This window comes from Crocuta crocuta, unplaced genomic scaffold (assembly GCF_008692635.1).
Source record: "Crocuta crocuta isolate KB4526 unplaced genomic scaffold, BGI_CrCroc_1.0 scaffold41, whole genome shotgun sequence".
Lineage (NCBI taxonomy): Eukaryota > Metazoa > Chordata > Mammalia > Carnivora > Hyaenidae > Crocuta > Crocuta crocuta.
The window spans coordinates 927,696-955,469 of record NW_027529428.1 but is presented as its reverse complement, the minus strand read 5'-3'; positions in this window follow the sequence as shown (position 1 = coordinate 955,469).

Below are 27,774 nucleotides of genomic sequence, written 5' to 3'. Positions count from 1 at the left end.
AGTTCAACTTAGTGGGAGAAAAAGGAAAAAATATGTCTACTCCCTCTTCCTAGAAGAAGATTCAATTCTATAGATTTATATTTCATTTTATTATTTTTAAAGTTTATTTATTTGTTTATTTACTTATTTAGAGAAAACATGAGTTGGGGAGAGGCAGAGAGAGAGGGAGATAGAGTGTATTCCAAGCAGGCTCCACACTGTCAATGTAGAGCCTGACACGAGGCTCAAACCCATGAACTGTGAAATCATGACCTGAGCTGAAGTCAGATGCCCAACCCACTGATCCACCCAGGCACCCCAATTCTACAGGCTTTTACATAAAAATACTCTTCTTCTAAACTTTATTTCTTAATTTTTACATATTTTTGTTTATACAGGTAACAGAAATTTAATATTTAAGTCAATTTTTTCTTAGGCAATTGATAACATATAGGAAAGACATGTTAAAAATTTTATTTCCCTGAAGATTTGTTTCTCTTGATGTTCTGGTCTAGTATTACATTTAGTCTGAAATAATTTTATTGTACATAGACATATCACCTGATTATCACACATCCATGAGGTATCCTTTGTATGTGAGATTCCTTTTGGTGGTTTATATGTCACTTTGTCATAATACATGTCATATCTATTGAATAATCACACAGGCATACATACCACAATATAGAAAAATATGTAAAGGAAGAGGGTCTCAAATAAAATATGTTATATATATAAACATATGAAGAAAAGTCAAATAAACAATCTCAATTTCCATCTTAAGAAACAAAAAACAAGAACAATTTAAACCCTAGCAGAAGAAAGGTTATTAATAAAATTTAAAGAGCAGTCCATAAGGCTTTAATAGTTAATCATACTAAAGTTTTAAGGAAAAATAGTATCAATTTTTTAAAAAAAGACTCCAAAATCAAAAATAAAAACACAAAACTTCTTTCACAATATTGAAGAGAAGGGAATATATCAACTCATTCTGTGAGACAAATACTACCTTATACTCAAACTCTTACATCCTCAGGCTAGTCAACAATTTCTTAGACACAACAACAAAAGCATGATCCATGTAAGAGAAAAAAATTGCACTATATCAAAATTACAAACTCCTACCCTTCCAAAGACAATGTAAAGATAATGAAAGAATAAGCCACAGACTGAGAAAAAATATTTGCAAATTATATATATGGTAAAGAACATATATTTAGAATATATAATGAACTATCAAAACTCAATAATAAGAAAACATATCCCAATAAAAATGGGCAAAATATTTAAATGAACACATCACCAATAAGACATAAATGCTGAATATCAGTAGTCATTAGGGAAATTCAAATTAAAACCACATACCACTATATACCTATCAGAATAGATACAATTTAAAAGACTGACCATACCATAGGAAATTTTGGTGGGAAATTAAGGTCTAGAACTTTCATAGAACTGTTAGTGGAAATTTAAAATGGTACAACCATTTGGAAATGCAGTTTGCTAGTTTCTTTAAAAATTAATCATATACATCCCATAGGATTCAATCATTCCACTCCTAGGTATTTACCTTAGAGAAATGACAGTATATAGCCATACAAAGATTTATATATGAATGTTCATAGCCTCTCCAAAAACTGAAAATAATCCAATGCCCATCAAGAGATGAATGGATAAACAAACTATGTATGTCCATTCTACAGGGTTCTATTCAGTAATAAAATAGAATGAATTATTGATACATGTTACAACTTGAACATGGTAAAATATGCCACACAAAACAAGTGTACATACTATGATTCTGTTTATGTAACATGTTTTTAACTAAAAAAACTTTTTTTTAAGTCAGTGCTTGTCTTGAGAAGGGACATGATTTACCAGGAAGTAGAGTTTACAAAGGAGCAGAATAAAGATGCTCATTATCTTGATTATTTCACAAGTGTACACATATGTCAAAATTTAGCAATTTGGATGCTTTAAATTGTAAAGTTTATTATATTTAAATTATGTCTCAATAAGTTGTTAAAAATAAAAACAAAACCAGAAAATAATAAATTTTCTGAGTAGATTTGGTCATATTGAGAAGTTTTGAAAGCTTGAGCTGAATTGATAGACCATTAAGTAAGAAAAATATGAAGCAATGACTAACTGCAGGTAAAACATTTGATCAAGAAAGGAAACATAATCCTGGTATCTGCTACCTCACTCTGTTATGAATAATATTTATGTAATCATAAGAATATTTTAACAATAAATATTGATTTATCAAATTATCAGATCACTGTATTGAGAATGGGGAAATAGGAGTCTATGAGAATGGTGGTATAAATGAGATAAATTATACTCTTGCACAATAAATATAAGCTTCATAAATAAAAAAATAACAGTATAGCCATGCTATTTAAATAGATGGAGATAAATGCCAGAAAAGAAAGCCCAAATATTTGTAGGTAGTTATGTCTGGGTTTCAAGATAGGAGTCTACTCTTTATTATAAATTTTGAGATGCTATTTGAATTTTTTAACCTAGGTACTAGCATTATTTTTATCAAAATAAAACTGACTTATTTAACCCCCGGGGAAAACTATTACTTCATTATAGAAAAAAAATTTCAACCAACACTATTGAAATTAAAATGTTTGGTGCCTAAAGAGAGAAAACTTTCAGAAAAGAGCTACATTGAATCCTTCAATCCCTACATGTTCTGGATAACTGAAATTTTATGACATTGTTTTAATTTTGCTCTTAATAGATTTTAACACTTCAAAAGACTTCTGAAATTTCTAATTCATTACAGACGGCTTATAGAGTATTGAAGACCTTCAAAGCACTAAAGAAATACAAAATAATGTCTTTCTATTTATGCTACTGTACAAACTTTCTCTAGTGATGGTAAGGGAAATAGGATATTTGAAAACTGATGAGTTGGTATAGCACTATCTACTGAAATGTACATCTAAGTTCAACTTTTTAGATCTCCTATTGATCACAGACACGATCCCTATACTTTTTATGTTAAACATGTATTTCATATCAATATCAATTTTTCTAAACTTTAATAAAGATTATTTTTTTCTAACTGTATCACACAAGGGAAATAGGAGAAAGAATGGAATTGATAATACCTAGGAAAGAAACCAGAACCAATGCAACTCAATACATAATATGGAATTGAGAAATAAATCTGACACTTGAAAGCAAGTACATTTTTAAAATACAACAAATTTATTGGTCTATTCGCAATACAATAGCACAGCTAAAGGCTTGGATATTTATTATAAGAGCATTTTGCAGAAAGAACATTTTAACTTAGCAAAGGTATACAATGTAATCAAGTAGAAATCATAATAAATTAAACATAAAAATTAGCTCATGTAATGACACAACATATGATTCTTCTAAATTAATCCTCTGTGCTAAATTTTTTTTTAAGAAAAATTTTTTAATATTTTTATTTATTTGTAGGAGAGAGAGAGAGAGAGAGAGACAGCGTGAGCAGGGGAGGGTCAGAGAGAGAGGGAGTCACAGACTGAAACAGGCTCCAGGCTCCGAGCTGGCAGTCAGCACAGAGCCCGACGCGGGGCTCGAACCCACGAACCGCGAGATCATGACCTAAGCGAAAGTCGGACACTTAACCGACTAAGCCACCCAGGCGCCCCCTCTGTGCTAAATTTTTATTTGTGGATACTATCTACTTCTTTTTCCCATTGCCCATGGCATCTCAGTTTCAGTTCAGTCTTATTTACACAATATTAGTTATAATTTGCCTAATACAATGTTTTTTCCAACTCTTGTCAAAAGTCAGCAAACATTAATTACTCAGTAAATAAAATAATTTAGCAGCATTCCAAGTGTTCCCAAAGTAAATATATTAGTTTTGTTATGGATTTTAGGCTTAAACTTTAGTTTTGGAGCTTGCATTGAATGGCATGAGAGAAGAAGAAAACAGTGACTATAGATAAATATTTAGCCTCAAATTGCCCATTTCCTAGAGCTACATGTTGCTCTAGCTATTGACCATCCAGATATATGCTGAGAATATTTGTTTGAGTCTAATTTATTGGTTTTTTTAGGCTGAGCTCTTCGCTGAGATGACTGCACACAACTCAAACAATTTCATAGAATTTAAGGGCTTGAAGGGAACTTGAAGGTCATGAGTACAGCTGCTGTCAAAATAATATCACATAGCCTCAGAATATTAATACATGAGAATAAATCCCTCTCTTTGTTCTAAACTCAACATATACTTTTCAGTATTTGACTTAATACTCAGTATTAAATACTCAGTACAGCTGGTCTTTTTTGCCCTTCCCACTCCTCTTCCTTCTCCTGCTTCTCCTTCCATTTTCTGACCTGTTTTCTTCCCATGGCTTCCTACATTGTACCTACCACATTTTACCACTTACGCATCCTACCTCTCTGAAAGCCCTTTTCTGCAAATTATTCCAATCTTCTCAAGGTTTGTCCTATACCCTCTCTTCCTATCTCTACTTATTCTCCCATCTGTTACCCCAGCCTTACCATTTTATGATGATAACATTGAAATACATAATTAACCTAGAGCTCTGTCCTATATTATAGTTTGCATATCCAACAACTTTTTGCACATCTTCATTTGGGTGTCCCAAACTCACCATAGCTAAACTAAACTCATTGCTTTTCTCCCACAAATCTGATGTTTCTTCTGTGTTCTCCATAACTGTGACTAGAATATTATCTATGCAGCCACTGTTCAAGCAAGGAAACAGAACATCACCCAATTCTATCTTTTAAGTAACTCAAGTCCATCAACTGCTCCCCCTCCTCAATATCAATTATCTAGCTCAGGCAGTGGATTTCTCCTTTCTCTTATGTAATATTACGAAAATCTCCTAACTACAACAGCTGTGTCCGTTCTTACTTTATTTCCACTATGCTTTCAGTCATTTTTCTAAAATATGAGCCCTTTCCCTCATTTAAAACATTTCAATTGCTACCTATTATACTTAGCATAGAGCCAAAGTATGAAAATGGCCTTCAAGGCCTTTGGCTACTTATCTAATTTCATCTTTTCCTACTAAGTCACCTTTTCGACTCTAGAAGAAAAATGAGTGCATCTTGCTCAAGCATGACTTCAACGTGTTCCCTCTTGCTTGAATTCCAGCTGTTGTAGATGGGTTTCCCTGATTCTAAGATAAAGGTTAGTGTGCATAAAGTTGACTAAAGAGTGCTCTCAGGATGAACACCTGGGGAATGGAAAGGTGAAGGAGGATAGGGAAGGGAAGAAAAGGGAAGGGAAAGGAAGGAAGAAGAGGGAAAGGAAAGGAAAGGAAAGGGTGGGGAGGGAAGGGGAGGGAAGGGAAGGGGAGGGGAGGAAAGGGGAGGGGAAAGAAGGGACAAAATTAGGCAGCAGAAGCCAAGTTCCTATATAGTCTCTAGAAAGGTTTCAGCTAACCCATGGGAATTCTAAAACTAGGGTGGCCCTTTCAAGTTGTCCCTCACTGTAAAGAGGAGGACAGGCCTTTATACTCTCACATAGTTCAGTCACAGAGTGAATGCTATACCAGGGAAAGAAACATGATGCTGGGCATAGCATCTCTCTCTAAATGAGAGAAGTTTCTTGAAAGGAATAATGGCTAAGGGCTGTCAACTTAAAAACTCCCAGGCAATCCATAAATCTGGTAGGTAGCATCTACTGATTCACCCAAGTTTCTACTGCCGTCTACCTCTTTTCTTCCTCAGATACATTTCTTTACATAAAATCCTTATAGGACTCTTTTACTAGAGAAAACTTAAAATGTCAGTATGAAGTACCAGGCTCTGCAGCCACGGCCCTTAGGCCACAACTGATACTTGTTCCCCTTCTCTACTATCTGTTCTAGGTTACCTTCATCCTCCTCCAGTACTCCTGCTAGCTTTGGTGGCTTTCCTGGTAGGAATCTCAGATTCCTGAGGAACTGAGCCCCTGGTTGCCATAGACTTCTGTTTCCATGATTACTTTGCTTTTGCATTTATCATCAAAACTGGACAAGAGAATGTCAAGAAGCTCCCAAATGGATCACCTCACTGATAGACATATTTGTCTCTGCTCCCATTGTTTAATAGCAGTACTACTTCTTCCTAATGGTCATAATCAATTACTGCTGTTAGGGTAATAACTCTTCTTCTTGCCTATTTTCCTTTGACACAAGGAACAGGAACAACCTGGTAGCTTATGGCTTAATGGGAGCCCTTACAATCTTCTCAAAGTTCATGCCTCAGATTGGCCTTACATCAGTTTTATCATGTACCAGTCCCAAAACTTTCATGTGCTGTTCCTTCCGAGGTTAAAGGGGTCTATACAGTGAGCTTGCCACAAAGCAGCTGACTAGTCTCCTCAGGAGATGGGGCCATGCTGAAAACTCATCACTGATCTCACCTGCTGGCAAATTAGATACTTGAGATTTACAATAGTTTAATCAGCACTGGTGATAAGAGTGTTTGCTCTTGTCACAGGTATATCCTATGTCTCTACCACCATGGCTATTGATTTCACATGTTCATTGTGTCAACATGGGGATGGCTGATGACCAAGGCTGGCAGATGCTACAGGTTGAACTATATTACTCTCTCAGTTGTTTAGTATTTATTCTATGATAGATGCTCTCTGGTGAGTATTAAAATATGATTCAAATCTCTTCATACAAAGCATGCTTACCCTTATAAGTCCATCCACAAGCCTTTCCTTCATGTCTCCTGGTCCTCACTTTCTCAATTTTTCCTTGCAAGTCAATCAGCCAAACAATTGCCAGTACCCATGGGTTTGTATATACTGTAACTATGAGCCACTTCTCTTTTCACTCTGCTTAAAGCTCTGCCCTTTGTGACAATTTATCCAAATTGCTTTCTTTCAATGCTATTGCTGATTGGGGATGTTTAGGGGCTGCTGTAATTTTTTTTTTTTTTGGCTTACCCACTGTCTTCCAAGCCAAATCATCCATGAACCAAATTTTGGCTTTTTTTTTCTTTCTCAGTCAGCTGGGAACAATGGACCTCTTATGGGGTTACACATAGGTGTGATCTAAGGGAGAGATGTAGGTACAAGAGGGGGATAATATGAGAGTCTGAATCATGAGCTTGTTCAGCTTACTTGTGCTCCCTAACCTTTTTCATGTCCAGTCATGAACACACAGCTTCCATTTTACAATGAGTTGTTGCTGGGCTTGCCAGACCTTATCGCTTGATGAGTATGACAGAACCCATTTAATGATGGGCACTTGTGGTTCATGATCACCTGATGATCCATAGTCAGGTCCTCCATATTTACCAGAACACTTTATCAATGTGGGAACTAGTTTTCAAAGTATTTATGATTCTCCACTGCCAATGGCAAAGTCTTGCACCAAAATCCTAAAGGTGTGCATGGTGGTTCTCCCATTAGGGCTTGCCATAACTCCATACAGCATCTTTTCTCAGCACAAATACTACGAATGTTACATTTTCTTGATCATATGGCCCAAATATCAAGCCTCTTGAATTGCAACCTGAAATGCTACAGAATACTTTCCTGCTCTTGTCCCTAGGCAAAGATGGCAACTTTTCAGGTCACTCAGTATATGGGAGGTATTCTAAACCTCCAAGTTGGATCATCTGCCTCTGTGACCCAAAGAGGCCCACTGCACATTGGGCTTCCTTCTGCATGGAAGGAGTTGTGACATGCAATGATTTGTTTTTACATTGGATAGGATGTCATGAAATATCTCAGACTGATGGATAACTATATATTTAACTAATGTGTTGTGCTACTTAAACTTCATAGAGTTTACTTCCCACCTTCTAGAACATATGTATTTTTTTTTTAATTTTTTAATGTTTTATTTATTTCTAGGAGAGAGAGAGAGAGACAGCGTGAGCAGGGGAGGGTCAGAGAGAGAGGGAGTCACAGACTGAAACAGGCTCCAGGCTCTGAGCTGTCAGTCAGCACAGAGCCTGACGCGGGGCTCGAACCCATGAACCACGAGATCATGACCTAAGCGAAAGTCGGATGCTTAACCTACTGAGCCACCCAGGCGCCCCTAGAACATATGTATTTTAACAATGCCCCCAACATACTAGCTTCTTCTTGATAACCCTGTTCCAGTTAGCATGTTATCAATATAAGCACCAGTGTCATGTCTTCTGACAGTTCTGGTCTCTTCAGACTACATTATGACAGTAGGTGAGAGAGTTAATATCTGATCAAAGGCCATACTGTGTTCCTGAGGCCATGCTAATCTGCTCTAGTAAAGGTATCATAACTAGTTAAAGTTGAGTTTATAATAGTCAAAATTGAGTTTACATTCCAGTATTATTTTCCAGAGTTTATCTGGGTTTTAAATGGGCCCATGTATCCTTTAGTCAGTATACCTTTTCATCCTTAGGATAAACTACTGTATGATTTTTCTTTCCTCTGGTTGGAATGAAAGCCTTTTTACATATTACAAAGCAGGCCCTATGACTTTCATATTCATACTAATATTACTAATCAAATACTCCCTGCTTTTTATGTCTTTTTCCAAAATATCAATCATGCTTAGCAAGTCACTTAATTAAACTGTACTTGTAGTTATAATTATCCTTCCCTTTACACACACACACACACGCCCCTACGCATACAAAGATTTCTCAAATAATTGCTATATTGCCCCTGGTATGGTAGATAGACACCAGAGATGCTCCCTCCTCCCACTGAAACATGTCTCCCAGTATTCACATCTTTGCACTGTCCACTTTACTTGAATATGGATTAGTCCCATGACTTGCCTTTGACCAATAGAGTATAGTAGAAGTCATGCTACATAGCTTCTCAACTTAGGCTATAAGAAGCTTTCCACCTTCTCCCAGGGTCTTTGGAACATTTGCTCTTAGTCTGCATCCTCTCTGACCCTAGACTATGTACAGTGAGAAACCCAAACCACACACAGAGACCACATATCAGTACACTTCTCCATAGCCCAACCTGGGCTCCCAGCTAACAGACAGCATCAACTGCAAGCCAGATGAGCAAACCATCTCAGACATCTAGCCCAAGTGAGTTTTCAGATGCTTGCAGCTCTGGCCAACACCACAGAACAAGAGCACAGTAGCCCCTCTGTATCCAGGTAAGCATAGGAAACCCACAAAATTCTGCTTTAGTACACTTAATTTTGGAGTCATTTATTATATATCAGTAGGTAACTGAAACAATGGGTATACTCTTTCCAATTCACTACTGATAAAAAATTTTAACTATTAAAAATTTACCTTGTGCCAAGGGTATCCATATTCATCTATGAATGGAATATATTCATATTCCACTCAATGGTGGAGTCTTCACTACCAACTAACTGATATGTGGTATACCTTCTGCATCTCATCTTAGTGTTTGTGTTCCCACAACATTCCTGGTACCAACTGATAAAGTTTGGGTTCCCCAGGAAGCAGATTTGTGAGGCTTAGAGTACAGAGACTTTCTTAGGGATTTCTCTTAGGATCAAGAGCTGTGGCATGGGAGGGAAGGGAAGGAAAGGAAACGGAAATAAGTTGATTAGAAAGTAGGTTGTGATATAGTCTCATCAAAGGCCACAGGGAGCACTGAAGCTAGGAAATCTCCTCAGAGTTGTCACCTACTTGTGAGAGTGGACCAGGCCTTGCAGAGGCCAGTCAATGGAAGCAGGTTGCCCTTGGGAATATGACATGACCTTAGGCAAGGACAGACTTCCAAGGGAAAAGTCCAGAAAGGCCTGACAGCTGAAAACTATCAGTCAGCAGTAGGAAAGTAAGTCCCAAAAGGAAAATCTGGGCACTGCTCATAGCATCCTCCAACACCAATCATCCCTCTTTTTGGCCTGTCAACTCTTAACCAATGCACATTTGCATTGTTCCATCATATATGTTCCATCAGGACACAATTTCTTCACTCTCTTTATAACCCAAGTAGATATCCCCTCGCATATTCTCAAAGCATATACTTCTTGTTTTACTAAGCCTCTTATAAAATTCTATTATAGTTGCTTATTTCCTTGTCTTTCTCTTCTCTCACTAGACTGTGAGGCCTAAGAGAGAAGATGATGTATATATGTATATATATATATGTAAATATATACTTAATACAGGGTGATAATTATACTGCTGGGTATATAGTAGTCCTTAAAAATATGAATCAGTAAAATAGTCAAGCATATTATAAGCACATAATAATATGGTGAAACCACTGTCAAACCACAGATAGTCTCCTCCTTGCCACTCTCTCTCTTGTTGTTACTGGTTTGATCTATTAGAGGTTAGCTGAGAGGGAGGTAGATTTACAGATTCAGAGTTCTTACTTTAGGGATAATCCCAGGAGTATGCTCACACTTCTTCTCTGTGTTTGAGCTCCCTATGGCAAATACTAAATATTTCCTGAGTCGGGCACTTTATGAAAGTGGAATGTAAAGTATGAAATACAGCTCTGAAAAAGACCCAGTCCGAAAAACTAATGGCTAAGCAATGCAGCAAGCAGGATAAGGTAAGGCTTTTAGGAATAAAAATGATTATATGCCTATTATTATGCTTATTTACATAATTGAGAGATGACATGAACTTCTGTGATTTAATGTATATGTAAACTCTGTAAGTAATAAATATTTTCATAAATATATATATAAGTAAATGACAATTTAAAACATGCCCACACAACTACCCACACATGCTAAATAGATATCAATATGTAAACAGATATGTAGATAGATATTATTTTACATTAAAAATATATTTAATTCCTTAAATGGCATTTTAATTTTTAATGTTTATTCATTTTTGAGAGAAAGAGAGAATATGAGCGGGGAAGGGCAGAGAGAGAGGGAGACACAGAATCTGAAGCATGTTCTAGGCTCTGAGCTGTCAGAACAGAGCCTCTCCAGAGCCTGATGTGGGGCTTGAACTCATGAACTGTGAGATAATAACCTGAACTGAAGTTGGATGCTTAACAGACTGAGACACCCAAGTGCCCTGAGACAGCATTTTTAAAATTAAGAAGCAAATATGATATGCATAGGAGTTTGGGCTCCAATCTCAAGGAAACAGGGATCTAGTGAAAAATATTAAGCTAGAGAATGGTTTCATCAGATTTTCTTTTTAAAAAGATTAGAACTTTGGAGGAAGTCTGGTGGCTCAGTTGGTTGAGCATCTGGCTCTTCATTTTGGCTTAGGTCATGATCCCAGGGTCCTGGGATTGAGCGCTGTATTGGGCTCCACGTTGAATGTGGAGCCTGCTTCAGATTCTCTCTCTCTCTCCTACTCTTCCTTGCTTGTGCTCTCTCTCTCTCTAAAAATAAAATAAAATAAAATAAAATAAAATAAAATATANTAAATTAGAATGAAAAGATCAGGACTTTCGATGAAGTCTACTTTATATCTTTTTTTGTGTTTTTGTTGTTGCTGCTTGTGATTTTGGTGTCATACATAAGAATTCATTGACAAATCCAAGATCTTGATGATTTACCCTTATTTTCTTCAATGTTCTATAATTTTATCTCTTACATTCAGATCTTTGTCTCATTAATTTTTGTGTATGGTATAAAGTAAGTGTCCAATTTCATTCTTTTACATGTGACCAACCAGTTATTGCAGCACCACTGCTGAAAAAGTTATTTGGGGGGCACCTGGGTGGCTCAGTAGGTTAAGCATATGACTCTTGATTTTGGCTCAGGTCATGATATCATGGTTGTGGGATCAAGCCCTCTGTAGGGCTCTGCACTGAGCATGGAGCCTACTCGAAACTGTCTCTCCCTCCCTCTCTGCCCCTCCCCTGCTTGTGTTCTCTCTTTCTTTCTCTCAAAATAAATAAACATTAAATAAAAGGTTATCCCCCCCATTTTACAGTATTGACACCTTTGCCAATAATCAGTTGACCACAAACACATGGGATTTTCTTTAGACTCTTAATTTTGTTTCACTGATCTATATGCGTATCATAACACTAGTACCACAATGCATTGACTACTGTTTCATTACATTAAGTTTTAAAATCATGAAGTATGAGTCCTCCAATTTTGTTGTTGTTGTTGCTGTTGTTATTTTTCAAGATTGTTTGTGCTATTCTAGGTCTTTTGGAATTCTAGATGAATTTTAGACTCAGCTGTCAGTTTCAACAATGAGCCAGTTGAGATTCTGATAGAGATTGTGTAGAATCTATAAATCAGTTTGGAGAGTGACTATCTTAACAATATCAAGAAGTCCAACCCATAAATATGTGATGCTTTTCCATTTAATTTTCAAACACAGTCATCAGAGTATACATTTTACACTCCTTTTGCTAAATTTACTACTAAGTATTTTATTTTTCTTGATGCTATTATAATGGAACTATAAAGAACATTATCAAAATAATTAAAAGACAGAAAAGGTAAAAATATTTATAGATTATATATTTTATATAGAACTTTTATCTGAACTATATAGAAGATTATATTACAATTTAAGAAAAAGAAAAATAACACAATTAAAAATGGGCAGAGAATCTAACTACACATTTCTTCAAAGAAAATATACAAAAAGCCTACACATGTATGAAAATGCTCAACAGTATTAGCAATGGGGAAAATACAAATGAAAATCACAGTGAGATGTCATTTCATACTGAGGAGGATGACTATAATAAAAAAAGTCATATAATAACAAGTGTTAGTAGTGAGTATGCTGAGAAATCATAACTTTCGTAGACTACTAGTAGGAATGGAAAATGGTATATCCATTTAGGATAACACTGGTAGTTTCTCAAAAGCTTACATACAGAGTTATATCATGACCCAGAAATTTCATTCGTAGGTATATTCTTAAGAGAAATGAAAACATATGACCACACAAAAATTTGTACACAAATATTTATGGAAGTGTTATTCATAATAAACAAAAGATGGTGACAATTCAAATGCCCATCAACTGACGAATAGATAAACAAAATGTGGCATAGCATACAGTGGAATATAATTTGATATTTTTGCATATTATTATTTTACTATCCATAAAAAGAATGAAGCATTATACATGTTACAATATGGGTGAATCTTGAAAATATTAAGTGAAAGAAGACAGTCACAAAGACCACATATATAATTCCATTTAAATGAACTGTCCAGAGTAGGCAAATACACAAAGATGAAAAGTTCATTGGTAGCTGTTTAGGTTTGGGTGAGAGTGATAGTGAGTGACAGCTAAAGGGTATGGGTTTTCTTTGTGAGGTGATGAAAGTGTTCTAAAATTTATTGCAGTGAAGATATGTGTAAGCATAGATGAAAAACCATTAAATTGTATACTACAAATGGGTAAATTGCATGGTATGTGAATTATATATCAATAAAGCTACTATTAAAAAATTATTTGACTAAAAAAAGTTAGAACTTTCAGCTCCATCTAAAGAGTTTGGAACTCATCACTCCCAACCCACAACAACAACAACAAAAAGCTGAAAAAATGGAAAATCAATGACTTTTCTCAGATCCAGTAGAGAAGTGATGTCATAGGGCAAACCACTACCCCAAAAGTTGGGGAGACAGGAGAATACAGAGAACCACAGCCAAATCAACAAACCAGGGACAAAGCCCCTGCAGATAGTAGCTGATGGGCGCACTTAAATGGTGATTTTGATAAATTGCGGAAGGTTGAGTACAGCTTTGCTTGAGAATTAGAACTTTCAGGAGTATCTTTTAGAATGTTTAATTCCCAAGCCAGTCCATACTCAGGCTGCATCAATTCATCAAAGTTACCATGTAAGTGTTCCTATCACTTACTGCCTCTGGGGGAGGGGAAAATGAGGTGTTGCTAATTAGTGGATATAAAGTTACAGTAATGCAAGGTGAATAGATTCTAGAGATTTGCTGTGCACTATCTATGTGCCTGTAGTTAACAGTACAGTTTACACAATGAAAAATCCATCAAGAGAATAAAGCTCATTTTAAGCATTCTTACCACAATATAAAAAAAAAAAAGCATTGGCAAGAGTTAACTTTTGAGATATATTTAGAGATACATATTTTTGGTGAATTCCTTATTCACATATTTTGTCTCAATTTTCATTAAAAGTGTCACGTTATTAGTTTTGTTTCTGTATCAATTCCTGTGTTATACACATTGCAAATATGTTTCCTACTTGATAAGATGCTTTTAAAATTAAAAAATAAATCTGTTGGCTCAGTTTTTGTTGGGACCTCTGTGCCTTTGTGGGTTTTATCTCTACAAATACCCCTGCAGGTATTCAAAGTGAAGGTCTGAGCAAAACCCCTCCTGGCAGGGAGAGTGGGGGCAAAAGTTACCATTTTGAAATATAGTCTGAGTTTTTCCTATGATAAAAGCCTGTCCTCGGGGAAAACTACTATACCACAGCCTTATCTGACCTGGAGGAAGCACAATTACTCAACTGCGGCTCACTGTCCTTCCTATCTGGAGACACAGAGGAAAGAAGAAGAAAAAAAAAGACTAAGAAATGCTTCTGAAGGTCACAGCCCTGGAACTGAGTCCCACTAAAATCTGAGATACAATCAATAATGACAATGGGTTACATTCAAGAGACCTGCAAACACAGGCCCCATTTAAGTTCTTAGAGAAATATAAACACACAGGGAAGGAAGCAAACAAGGAAACTAGAGGAAACTGATTCCTCTGTCACATTCGTCTGTGGAAATACTGAACACAGCTAGCTTCTGGTCCGATTAACATCAAGCGTCACACTAAAGGCCTACTTGCTTTGGTTCCTGTTAAGTGATGCATCATGCTCAGCTTTCAACAAAAAATTACAAAGTGTGTTAAAAGGCAAGAAAAACACAGTCTGAGGAGACAAAGCATCAGAACCAGTCTCAGGTACAACACAGAGTTTGGAACTATCAGAGAATTTTTTAAAACTATGATAAATATGTAAAGGACGCTAAAAGAAAGAGTAGACAACACGGAAGAACAGATGAGTAATGTAAGTAAAAAAAATGAAACTCTAAGAAAGAAGCAAAATAAAAATCCAAGAAATTAAAAACTTTATAACAGAAAGGAAGAATGTGTGTTTCAATATTCTAGACATGGCTAAGGAAAGAATCAGTGATGCTGAGATATAACACTAACTTTCCAAACTGAAATTCAAAATAAAAAAAAAGAATTTTTTAAAAAGGAATGCAGGGGCACCCAGGTGGCCCAGTCGGTTAAGCGTCCGACTTCGGCTCAGGTCATGATCTCACGGTTCGTGGGTTGGAGCCCTGCATCGGGCTCTGTGCTGACAGCTCAGAGCCTGGAGCCTGCTTCGGATTCTGTGTCTCCGTCTCTCTCTGACCCTCCCTGCTCATGCTGCCTCTCTCTCTCTCTTTCTCTCAGAAATAAATAAAATATTTTAAAAATTTAAATAAAAAATAAAAAAGGAATGCAATATCCAAGAACTGTAGGGCAATTATAAAAGGTGTAACATATGTATAAGGAGAATAAGAGAAGGAGAGGCATCTGGGTGGCTCAGTTGGTTAAGCATCTGACTCTGAATTTTGGATCAGGTCATGATCTCATGGTTTGTGAGTTTGAGCCTCCCCCCACCCCAATCTGGCTCCATGTGAAGCCTGCTTCTGATTCTTTCTCTCTCCTTCTCTCTCTGCCCCTCCCTTGTTCTCTCTCTCTCAAAAGAAATGAATAAACTTTTTTTTTTTTAAAGGAGAATAGGAGTAGATGAGAGAAGGGAACAAAAGAACTATGTGAAGTAATGATGGCTGAGAATTTTCTAAAATGAATGACATACACCAAACCACAGATTCCAGAAGCTCAGAAGACGCCAGGCAGAATAAATAACAAAGATCCACACCTAGACATGTCATATCCAAACTGTAGAAAACGAAAGACACAGAGTATATGTTGAAAGAAGCAATAAGAATGGAAAAAAAAACTTGAAAAAACTTTTACCTATGAAGGAACAAGGAAAAGAATTACGCTGAACTCCTTGTCAGAAACCACAAGAGCAAAAAGAGAACAGAGCAAGATATTTACAATGTTGAAAGAAAAAAAAACATGGGAAATCTGTATCCAATAAAACTATCCTTCAAAAATGAAAGAGAAATACTTTCCCAGAGAAAGGCTAGGAGAATTTGTCACCAGTAGACCCACTCTATAAGAAAATGTTAAAATCCTCAGAAAGAAGGAAAATGACATAGGTCTGAAACTTGGATCCACATCAAACAAGGAAAAGTGTAAGGGAATGAATAAATGAGGGTAAAGCAAAATCTGTAAGTTTTTTCTTATTATTAATAGATAAGTATAAAGGAAAACCATCAACAATAAATACATTAGGTGGTTGGAGTATATGGATAAGCGAAATTAACCTGATAAGGCTCAGGAAAGGGGAATTGGGGATACTCCATTAGAAGGTAACTACACTACCTTTGACGTGGAACACGTCACTAGTTATTTGCTAGTGGACTTAGCTGTGAATGCTTATTGAAAATTCTAGGACAGCCAGCAAAAAAAATTAAAACAAAGTAGAATTAATGTACAAAGAAAGGGGCTCCTGGAAGGCTCAGTCAGTTAAGCATCCTACTTTGCTCAGGTCATGATATTGTTTGTGAGTTCCAGCCCCATATGGGGCTCTGTGCTGATAGCTCAGAGCCTGAGCCTGCTTCAGATTCTGTGTCTCCCTTTCTCTCTGTCCTTCCCCTGCTCATTCTGTCTCTCAAAAAATGATTAAATGTAACAAACTTTTTTTTAAACATGCAAAGAGAGAAAGATAAAATACAATCATATTACAATTTCATTGAAATCAGAGAAGACAGACAAAGTGGAAACATAAAAAAAAAGAAAAGAACACATGCAATGAACAGAAAATGGTATCAAACATGGTAAAAATTAATGCAACTATATCAATAATCCCTTTGTTTCATAGTGGTCTGAATACACCAATTAAAAGATAAGAGACTGTTGGAGTGGGTTAAAAAAAAAACTCAAGTACATGTTGTCTAGAAGAAACCCATCTTAAATATGAAGACATGGAGAGATTAAAAGTAAAGGGGATAGAGGAAAATATACCATACAAACACTAATTAAAAGAAAGCAAGAGTAGCTATATTAATGTCAGCCAAAGCAGACCTTAGAGGGAGGGAAGTCAAAGGGATAAAAAGGGGCATTATGTAATGACAAAGGGGTCAATTCTTTAACACATAAGAGTTCATAATGTGCATCTTTTAACAATACAGCATCTAAAAACATGTGTCAAAAACTAATAGTACCACAAGGAGAAACAGATGAATCAACAGCCCTCTATCAATAACTGATATATGTAGCAGTTAGAAAAGGAGTATGGATAGGGTTGAACTATCAACAGCACCATCTATCAAATTGATCTATTCAATATTTACAAAATACTTCATCCAACAACAGTAGAATACACATTCTTTCCAAGTTTGCATGGAATGTTTACTGAGATAGACCACATTCTGGGCTAAGAAATAAACCTTAACAAATTTAGAAGAATAGGAATCATACAATGCACGGTCTCAGCCCAGAATGGAATTAAACTAGATACCAGTAACAAAGATAGCAGCAAAATCCCTAATGAGTTGAATATTACATAACAATATTCTAAACAACATATGAGTCACAGAGGAAGTCTTAAGAGAAATTTTAATATATTTGAATTAAACAAAAGCTGGAAGCAACCAAGATACCCTCAGCAGGTGAGTGGATAAACAAACTGTCTAACATCCAGATGAGGATATATTATTCAGCGATAAAGAAATGAGCTATCAAGCCACTAAGAGACATGGAGGCATGCATATTGCTAAATGAAGGAAGACAGTCTGAAAAGACAACATACTATCTGAGTCCAAATATACAATATTCTAGAAAAGGCAAAATAGAGAAATAATAAAGAGATTGGTAGTTGCCAGGAGTTTAGGGTAGGGAAGGGGGATGAGTAGGTGACATACTGGAAACCCTTCTGTATGACAGTATACTGGAGAAATCATCATATTATGCATTTGTGAAAACCCACAGAACTGTGTAACAGAAAGAGTGAACCTTAAATGTAACCATTGACTTCAGTTAATAATAATGTTCCAATATTGTTTCATTAATTATAACAATTGTACCACACTAATTAATGCCAGATGTTCACAACTGTGGAAATGATTAGGGGTTGATAGATGGGGGGAATGTACCGGAATTCTACACACGCTCATCTGTTCTGTAAACTTAAAGCTGTTCTAAAACACAGTCTATTAATTGAAAACAATGTTTGCATGTGTTGAGTGTGAAAAAAATTGGAGAACCACCAAGAACAAAGGCAAGGAGATCAATTAGAAAGCTATTAATTAAGGTGAAATTAAAGAATGATGGTAGTGGTTTGAAATAAGGTAAGAATGAGAAGGATGGAGTGACATTGAAAAATTTTAAATACTGTGAGGAGGGGACAGAGAGAGAATTTGTAAAAGAGTAGGTGAGAACAGGTGACAGGTAAGAGGAGACATGTAGATCCCTCAAGATTCCAGTTTAGCAAAACAAATCTTCAGCAACTATCAACTCACCACTATTGTACTAGAAAGAAATACCCATGGATATTATAGATATTTATCTTGCTTAGAATCAACAAATATTGCTAGTAATCTCTCTAAAATTAATAGATTCTAACTATTTTAAAGTTTTCTATAGAATTCCAAAGGCTTGGGGCGCCTGGGTGGCTCAGTCAGTTAAGCGTCTGACTTTGGCTCAGGTAATGATCTCACAGTTCATGGGTTCGAGCCCCATGTCGGGCTCTGTGCTGACAGCTAGCTCAGAGCCTGAAGCCTATTTCAGATTCTGTGTCTCCCTCTCTCTCTGACCCTCCCTTGCTCATGCTATCTCTCTCTCCCTCCCTCTCAGAAATAAATAAAACATTACAATTTTTTTTAAAAAAAGTCTTACAGGGACTTAATATTTTCTCATCGATGATGGAAGATCCTTAATGCAGTCAGACCTTATGAAAGATGGGTTTGGATCAGTTATACTCATTCTTGGTACAGTAGAATTAACTGATATTGATCCCATTGGCAATTTAAAAAATAGTATTTATATTTAGCAATGTTAAGATGGATAGTTACCTGTGATTCCAACGTGGTATGTACATTGTGGGACGGCAGCAACATCTCCTTAAGCTTCATGTCTCTTTTGTCTTTGCTCACACTCTTGTTGTCAAACCTGTGATGAACAGAAGAGAGAAGATTTATTGGTAGGTTTTTCTGTCATATAAGACAAGATATACAGAAATGGATGCTCGAAACACTCATTAATAAGTCATGGGTTGTCAGCATTGTATAGCAGTGCAGGCTAAATCCATTATGATTAAGGGCCCTCATCTTAAAAGGTAATTTGCACTAAAATGTAGGCAAACAGCCAAAAGATCCTACTTACATTTGAGGGATCTGGAAGACAGAAGAGATAACATTTTGTTTCAGGTATTCATGTGTAGGAAATGATTCTGTGTTTTCTGTGTGTGTGTGTGTGTGTGTGTGTGTGTGTGCATGTACACTTCTGCCTGTGTGCAAAGTTAAAAGAAAATAACCCAGTAGAGGTTTATTTGAGCCCCTATTTTTCAATCAATATGAACTATGATATTTGGTAAGAAGAGAGTTAAATTTAACCACTATTTTTGGCCTACTGTGAGTAATCCATAGAAACAAAAATAGGGTATATTTTCCTTGATGACATTTATGTGAAAGATTGGTTCAAATGATCAAATAAGCCATCTTAGACATGTACTTGGCTCAGTTTAATCCAACATTGCTGACTTCATAAAAGAGATTTCCTGTGAAGAATCAAGTCAAATTTATTCATCTTTGTGGTCAGATTTCTCAACCAGTTAGGACTGCATTCTTCTACATGTAAAGAAAACCCTAATAAAATCTGGTTTAATTTTGTTCACAGAACACAGAGTCCAGAGATAGCAGCCCCAGGCTGTCCAGCAGTTTCTTTGGCGCTGTCACGCCCACATGATCTCTTCATCTGTCCCACCATCCTTGTTACGTGGCTTTCCTCTTCCTGTTTGTTGATTCATGGTTACAAGAAGGTGCTTCAGTCTCAAACGCACATTCTTGGAGCCAAAAGGCAAAAGCACAAAAAGAATGAATGCCAGCTCAAAATGTCTTTTTAAAGATTTGAAAATAGGACAGCAATAGCACTTCCAATTGACTTCTATTTACATCTCACTGACCAAGGTTGGGTCACACGACTACCCATTGCCACAAGGCCTCTGCAAAGCTTAGCTTTTCCTCATATGGGCACACTGCTGTCTCAAGCAATCTTGTGGTCAGGGCAGTTAAATATCAAGGGGAGAGCATCTACAGGGTAGACACCCAGCCAAATCTACAACCTTCTTTCCATTTACATTCTGCTGGCCTCCTTATTCTCATTTTCAAATTTTGAAAGCATTCATCTCGTCTTCACCTTTCTGAAGACAATGACTCTTCGGGAATAGTTGTTTTCTTGTCTTGATACTTCGGCAAAAACAAAGAACTATTCTTTCAGATGGGAACCAGACATTCCCCAAAGAAACCAAAATGTTCTATGATTCCATTATAACCAAATATAATAGAAAACAAATTCTAATAGAGCCCAGTGCAGTATTCTACATGCTATAATTGAGCACAAATGTATCCCTAGTCTCTGGCAGTATCACTGCATCCCAAAGACTTGCAGAAAATCTGGGTCTCTTGTAGTCACGATCACTGTAACCTCTTAGACTCTCCCGCATTTTTGCTATAGTAAGCTTTAATACTAATTTTTAAGAAGCCATGCCTCATGTGTATTATAATTATTGTGAGATATTTTTCAACCACACTCATTTACCCTAATTTTTAGATGTATTCTAATGCAAATATAACTTTTGCACTATAGATAGGAAATACCTCTCATAGGCTTCTCTGTTGATTTCAAACCTATTCCTCAGCTCCAGGCTCTACCAATGTTGCCATAAACCCTAGTTAACAAGAGGACTGGTTATGAATTTCACTACCGAATCAAGGGGATTCTTTCCCTCCCCTCCCCCTCAGTCTTTCCTTCCTTCCTTCTCTTCCTGTCACTATTCCTTCCTTCCTTCCTTCTTTCCTTCCTTCCTTCCTTCTGAGTATCTGATATGGAAAAGCATGAAAGAATTTTGAGGAATTCTACGAAACTGAAATTCATGTGTCCTTAGTGCCAGAATGCTAATTTCTAAAGTTCACTTGGATATTTCATAATTATGTACATCTGATTTTTAAGTGTGGCAATTTCTGAAAGGCAATCCATACATACCCAGACGCTGTCAAACAAATAATTTGGATAAAAATACTTGATAATACCAACAAGACAATCTTTAAAACTGAAAAAAAATACAAACTTCTCTACTCTGATTCAAGAACTCCATTCCATAAGAATGAAAGGTAAAATGAAAGCATTCTGGTTTCACCATATCCCAGATTAACTAAGCACTGGTTCAGCAAAAGTCAAGAGCATAATAGAGTCTCCTTCCTAAAAAAATTAAAAATTATCTAGCACCCAAATCAGTGGACAGGCTCCCTTTATTTACATCGGTTAGATCGCATTTGGAATGCAAAGTAAAGTATTTAATTCTGGGATCTGAACAAATAAATAGGACAAGTCCTGGGGATGGTCAAGATAATAGGGGCTTGGGAACCATGGCATGCAAAAATGCCAACATTGTTAAAAAAAAAAAAAAAAAAAAAGCTGAGAATTTTGGGGGCACCCTGGTGGCTCTGTCAGTCAAGCACCCAAATCTTGATCTGGGCTCAGTCATGATCTTGTGGTTCGTGAGAATGAGTCTCACTATGCACTGCTATGCATACGTGTCATAGGTGCTATGCACTGCCAGCATGATGCCTGCTTGGGATTCTCTCTCCCTCTCTCTCTGCCCCTCTCCTGCCCATGCTCTCTCTCCGCCTCAAAACAAATAAATAACCACTTTAAAAAGCTCCGAATTTTTATTATGGAAAGGGATAACATGGGGGTGGAGAAGGAAGAGTTGGGGTATGGTACAGGGTAGATAACTAGGAACAAAATATTCGTGGAAAAAAAGACTTTTTTCCCAAAGCAAATGATGGGACTCCCTTCTTAAAACCCTCATTATACTATCCTATATACTCATATACTATCCCTACAACCACTGCACCCTCTTATTGTACCACTGGCATTCATGCCTACCTTTGACCAGATACATGGGCTTCCACTGGGTCTCTGAATGCCAAACCATTTCTGATAATGTTTTTTCAGAGAGGACTTTGTTTTTTATATTTTTTATTTTTTTAATGTTTTTTATTTATTTCTAGGAGAGAGAGAGACAGCGTGAGCAGGGGAGGGTCAGAGAGAGAGGGAGTCACAGACTGAAACAGTCTCCAGGCTCTGAGCTGGCAGTCAGCACAGAGCCCGACGCGGGGCTCGAACCCTCGAACCGCGAGATCATGACCTAAGCGAAAGTCGGACGCTTAACCGATTAAGCCATCCAGGCGCCCCGCAGAGAGGACTTTGATGACCACTTCCTCTAAAGAAGTATTCTACCTCCCTCAGGCACTTGCTATGCACCACCAGGTTTATTTCCTTCCCTCTCAGTATCCGTCTAATACCTTCTTTATTTCTTTGCTGACTTATTTCTTCTTTGCCTCTGCATTAGAGTGTGTATGTTCAGTGAAGGCAGAGAATCCTTATTTTTATTTGTAAGTGCAGCCCTAGGATCGACAACAATGTTTGATGCATAGAAGTTGCGTTAATAAAAATTTGCTAGATTAACTAACTACATCAGAAGGTAGAATTTTTTTTCAATAAAAGAAATCAGAAGGCCAAAGGTCTTATTTCAAATGAGGAAGAACAGGATAATAATCTGTGAAGCCCAAAACTGCACTTGTCTCTCATGGAAGTGTTGGAGGCCAGAATAAAAGGGGACTTCCCATTGATGTTTGACAAGCAAGCTGGAGAACTAGAAAACTGATCTTAAACATTCTTTCCACAGCATGATTCTATAAATCAACTATACTGTAAGCTTCTTGAGAGAGCGGACTTGGTCTCACTCATTTTTATACTCCCAGTGAAATAACTGGCTTAATTTATTAAACAGTATTTTTTAATCTATGTTTTATTTATTTTAATGTTTTCTTATTTTTTAAAGAAAGGGTAAGAGTGGGGGAGGAGCAGAGAGAGAGGAAGACACAGAATCTGAAGCAGGCTCCCAGCTGCCAGGATAGAGCCTGACATGGGGCTCAAACTCATAAACTGTGAGATCATGAGCTGAGCTGAAGTCGGACGCTTAACTGGCTGAGCCACCCAGGTGTCCCTCAAATTTATTAAATAAAAGTAATTTTGAACTTAATCAATACTGTCCATCATACTTACTCTCTGTGTATCCATCAGGGCCCGGTCAGGACGGGGAAGCCATACCAGTAATTTGCACAGATAAAAAAGAACTGTTAAACTATGCTGGTTCATCATGATAAAATGTGGTTAACAACGAATGGAATAGAAGAGAATTGTTAAGGTGAACCTAAGTAGCAATGCAGGGAACTTCCCTCTGTGTTTGCCATCGACAGAACTTAACATTGAGCCACAGGCAAAGAATAAATGTTGTTGAGTCCAGCTCCAGTAGCACAATGTAGGACAAAGAACTTTGGGTTTGGTGCTGAGAGGCAATAAATTAATAACTAGCACACTCCCACTCTTCCCAAAAATATTTAAGGCAGCTTTCAAAGGAGCATGTCCGTGAGCAGTATAAAAAACAAACAAATACATAGACTAGGAGTCACAGATACATAAGGGTAGGAAAACTAAGGTGCAGCCAGAGGTTTTATTAATACACAAGACACATGCTTTAATGGCTGATACTGGTTTTGTACACATTATTGAATGTAATTCTCGCAAAATCCTTGCAAGATAGATATTATCTTCAATTTTACAGATGGAGAATCTTCCTGCAAATCATGTCGCTTTGAAATTGCAGGGCCCCAAATGGTCGCACACCAAAGTTTATCATTTCCATTCTATCAAACTACCTCCTTGGGATGTGTGAGGAGTTGAGACAGGATTAAAAAGAAACACATTCAGAATGGAAAGTGCTGCCTTTGCTCTTTATTTTTCCTTTTTATTGCTCTACTATCTTTCATGGGGAAATTTCCTCACCAATATCCCTAGCACAACGATGCACTAAAACAAGACATGGAGACTCAGCAAGTGTAGTAACAACATATTACATACAGGTGGAACTAGTATGCGAACCCCAACACTCTCGGGGGAGTAGTGGAATCCAGTTTTCTCTTTCAAATAAAAAAACAAATCAGAAATTCATAGCAATGGACCTCTCTGTGCTCAAAGCTAAGCTTTCAAACCAGCAAATCAACAATTAATATTTAAAGAAAAAATAAAAGCCAGGTCAGCAGGAAGCATCCTTTAGAAGTCATCACAGAGAGTATTTTTATTGACACTTTGATTTTTTGACCATTTTTATGTACTTTTATTATGGGATACCTTTAGTTGTGCACTCAAGAGCATCATTTCCAAACTCCTTTAAGAAAAAGATAAAAATTTCAGGCACCCTGAATATTTTATCAGTGTTCATTAGAAACTAAACAATAATGATGAGTCAATCTTGAATGTAAGGAGAAAGCAATTGCTCCTATGTGCAAAGAAAATGCCACACAGGGTTCATCTGAGTAAGAGAGACATTTGTTATGATTGTTGAGACTTGCCCAATTTTTTCATTGCTATGAAAAGCTTACATCCAAAGCATTCTTATCATTGGATTTTTTTGTGTGATGTAAAGATTTTCTAATACAATCTTTTTAAATGGCTTCTGCTATTGTTATTGCAATATACAGTGGGCAGGTAATACACAGAGGAAGGTGCACAATTTGACATAAGAAACTATTAAGTAGAGTCTCAGGTGTCCCCAAGATGAAAATGGTGATGAAGAACACAGCAATGGACTTTATTCAAAAGCAAAGATCTGTTAGAAGGAGCAATTAGGCAGATTAAAGGAGATTGTGTATGTAAAGGAGCATGTAAGGGAGTGGTAAATTGTTAAGTATAAACTCTCAATCAGTTGAGTCACAAATTTGGTACATGGAGACTTCCTGAAACTGTACACAGTTTAGTTTCTTAGAGGAATCTTTTTTTTTTCTTATTTTATTTTGGTTTTTATGTTTATTTTGTTTGTTTGTTTGTTTGTTTATTTATTTATTTATTTTGAAAGGGAGAGAGCAAGTGTGAGCAGGCAAGGGGCAGAGAAGGAGGGAGACACAGAATCCAAAGCAGACTTCAGGCTCTGAGCTGTCAGCACAGAGCTGACCAGGGACTCAATCCCATGAACTATGAGATCATAACCTGAGGCCAAGCCAGGCTCAACCAACTGACCCACCCAGGTGCCCCAATTTTTTTCTTTATTTTAAATGTAAGAGAAGATACAGCAAGAATAAATGAAAAACTGTTACCAGTGACACATAATTTAGTCTGCCTAACTACAATTTCATTTTTTGCATGTTGTGTGTTTTTTACATCATTGCAATTACACTGCCCTTAATAATTCTATTGCCTCTTGGCATCAGATAATAAATACTTTTCCATATTTCTTATAAGTGTTCACAGTTTAAAAAAACAACATTCCATCTTACTGATGTATCATCTAATCATTATACCATTTGATTGCTGTTCGTTCACTTCTGTATCTCTATAACTATGAGGCAATTGTATTTTTAAAGAACTTCTAAGATCCAGTGATATTTAAACATTTGTGAAAAGAAAAAGGAAACAGCTGGCAGGTGTAACCTTCTTCTTTCATCATCTTTGCCATGTTCTCCAACAACACTGGATGAATGGATGCCTTCTAAAGACTCTCCTACTCCCAATTTTTTATTGTGGTAAAATACACATAACATGAAATAATACACATAACATGAAATTTACTACCCCAACCATATTTAAGTGTGTGATTCAATGGTATTAAATACAGTCATATTGTTGTACAACTATCACCACCATCCATTTCCATAACTCTTTTCATCCTGTAAAGCTGAAACATTCCTCCCTCCTCTCAACCCCTAGCCCGTTCTACTTACTATCTTTATGATTTTTTTTAATGTTTATTTATTTTTGAAAGTGATAGAGAGACAGAGAGTGAGGGAGGGAGGGGCAGAGAGAGAGGAAGACACACACAGAATCTGAAGCAGGCTCCAGGTTCTGAGCTGTTAGCACAGAGCCCGACACAGGGCTTGAATTCATGAACCATGCATGACCTGAGCCAAAGTTGATGCTCAACCAACTGAGCCACCCAGGTGCCTCGACTATCTTTATGGTTTTTTGACTACTCAAAATACCTCATACAAGTGGAATTATATAGCACTTGTCTTTTTTATGATTGCCTTGTTAAAGTGTCTTTTTTTTTTTTTAAGTTTATTTTGAGAGAGAGAGACCAGGGGAGGAGCAGAGAGAGAGGGAGAGAGAGAATCCCAAGCAGGCTCCACAATGCCAGAACAGAGCCTGATGCAGGACTTGATCCCATGAACTGTGAGATCATGATCTGAGCTGAAACCAAGAGTTAGATGCTTAACCAACTGAGCCACCTATGTGCCCCTAGAAATGTCTAATTAAGTACTTGGCCCATTGTTGAAATCAGGTTTTTTTTAGTTGTCTATATATTAGATATATATTAATTTTAGATATTAATCCTTTATCAGATATGTGATTTGAAAATACCTTCCCCATTTTGTGGATTGCCTTTTTACTGTATTAATACTGTCTTTCGATGTATAAATTTTTAAAAATTTCCTTAAGTCCAATTTTTCCTATTTTTTCTTTTTGTAACCTGTGGTTTTTTTGGTGTAATATGCAGGAGGAAAATCACTGCCAAATCCAATGTTGTGAAGCACTGCTCTATATTTTCTTTTAAGAGCTTTATAGTTGTAGGTGTTTGATCTATTGTGAGTTAATTTTTGTATATAATGTAGATAAGGATCCAACTTTATTCTTTTGTTGGTGGTATTCAGTTTTCCAGCACCATCTGTCTTGGCATCTTTGTCAAAAATCATTTGACCATATATACAAGGATTTATTCTGGGCTGTCTTCTATCCAGCTGGTTTATGTGTCTGTCTTTATGCCAGTCCCACACTGTTTTGACTACTCTTGCTTTGTATAAGTTTTGATATCAGGTAGTATGAGTCTTCCACCTTGTTCTTTTTCAATACTGTTTCGGCTTGTGGCTCTCTTGAGAGTCCATGTGTTTTTAGGATGAGTTTCTCTATTATTGCTGAAAAGAAAATCATTGGGATTTTAATAGTGACTACACTGAATCCTGGCATCACTTAGGGTATCACGGCCATTTTAACAATACTGTCTTTCAATCCATGAACATGAGATGTGTTTCCATTTATTTATGGCTTCTTTTATTTCTTTCAGCAACATTTTATAGTTTTCATTGTATAAGTCTTTCACCTCCTTGGTTAGGTTTATTTCTAAGTATTTTATTCTTTTCGACACTATTATAAATGGAATTGTTTTCATCATTTCTTTCGTAGACTCTTAATTACTGGTGAATCATTATTGTGTGCTGGCTGTATCCTGGTACGTTGCCAAATTCATTTATTAGTTGTACAGTTTTTTGGTGAAATCTTTAGATTTTTCTACATACAAGATCGTATCATCTGCAAACAAAGATAATTTTACTTCATTTCCAATTTGGATGCCTTTTATTTCATTATCTTGTCCAATTGCTCCAGCTAGAACTTCCAGTACTATGTTAATAGAAATCACAAAAAAAAAAAAGCCATCCTTGTCTTGTCCCTTAGAGGAAAAGCTTTCAGTGTTTCACCATTGAATGTTAT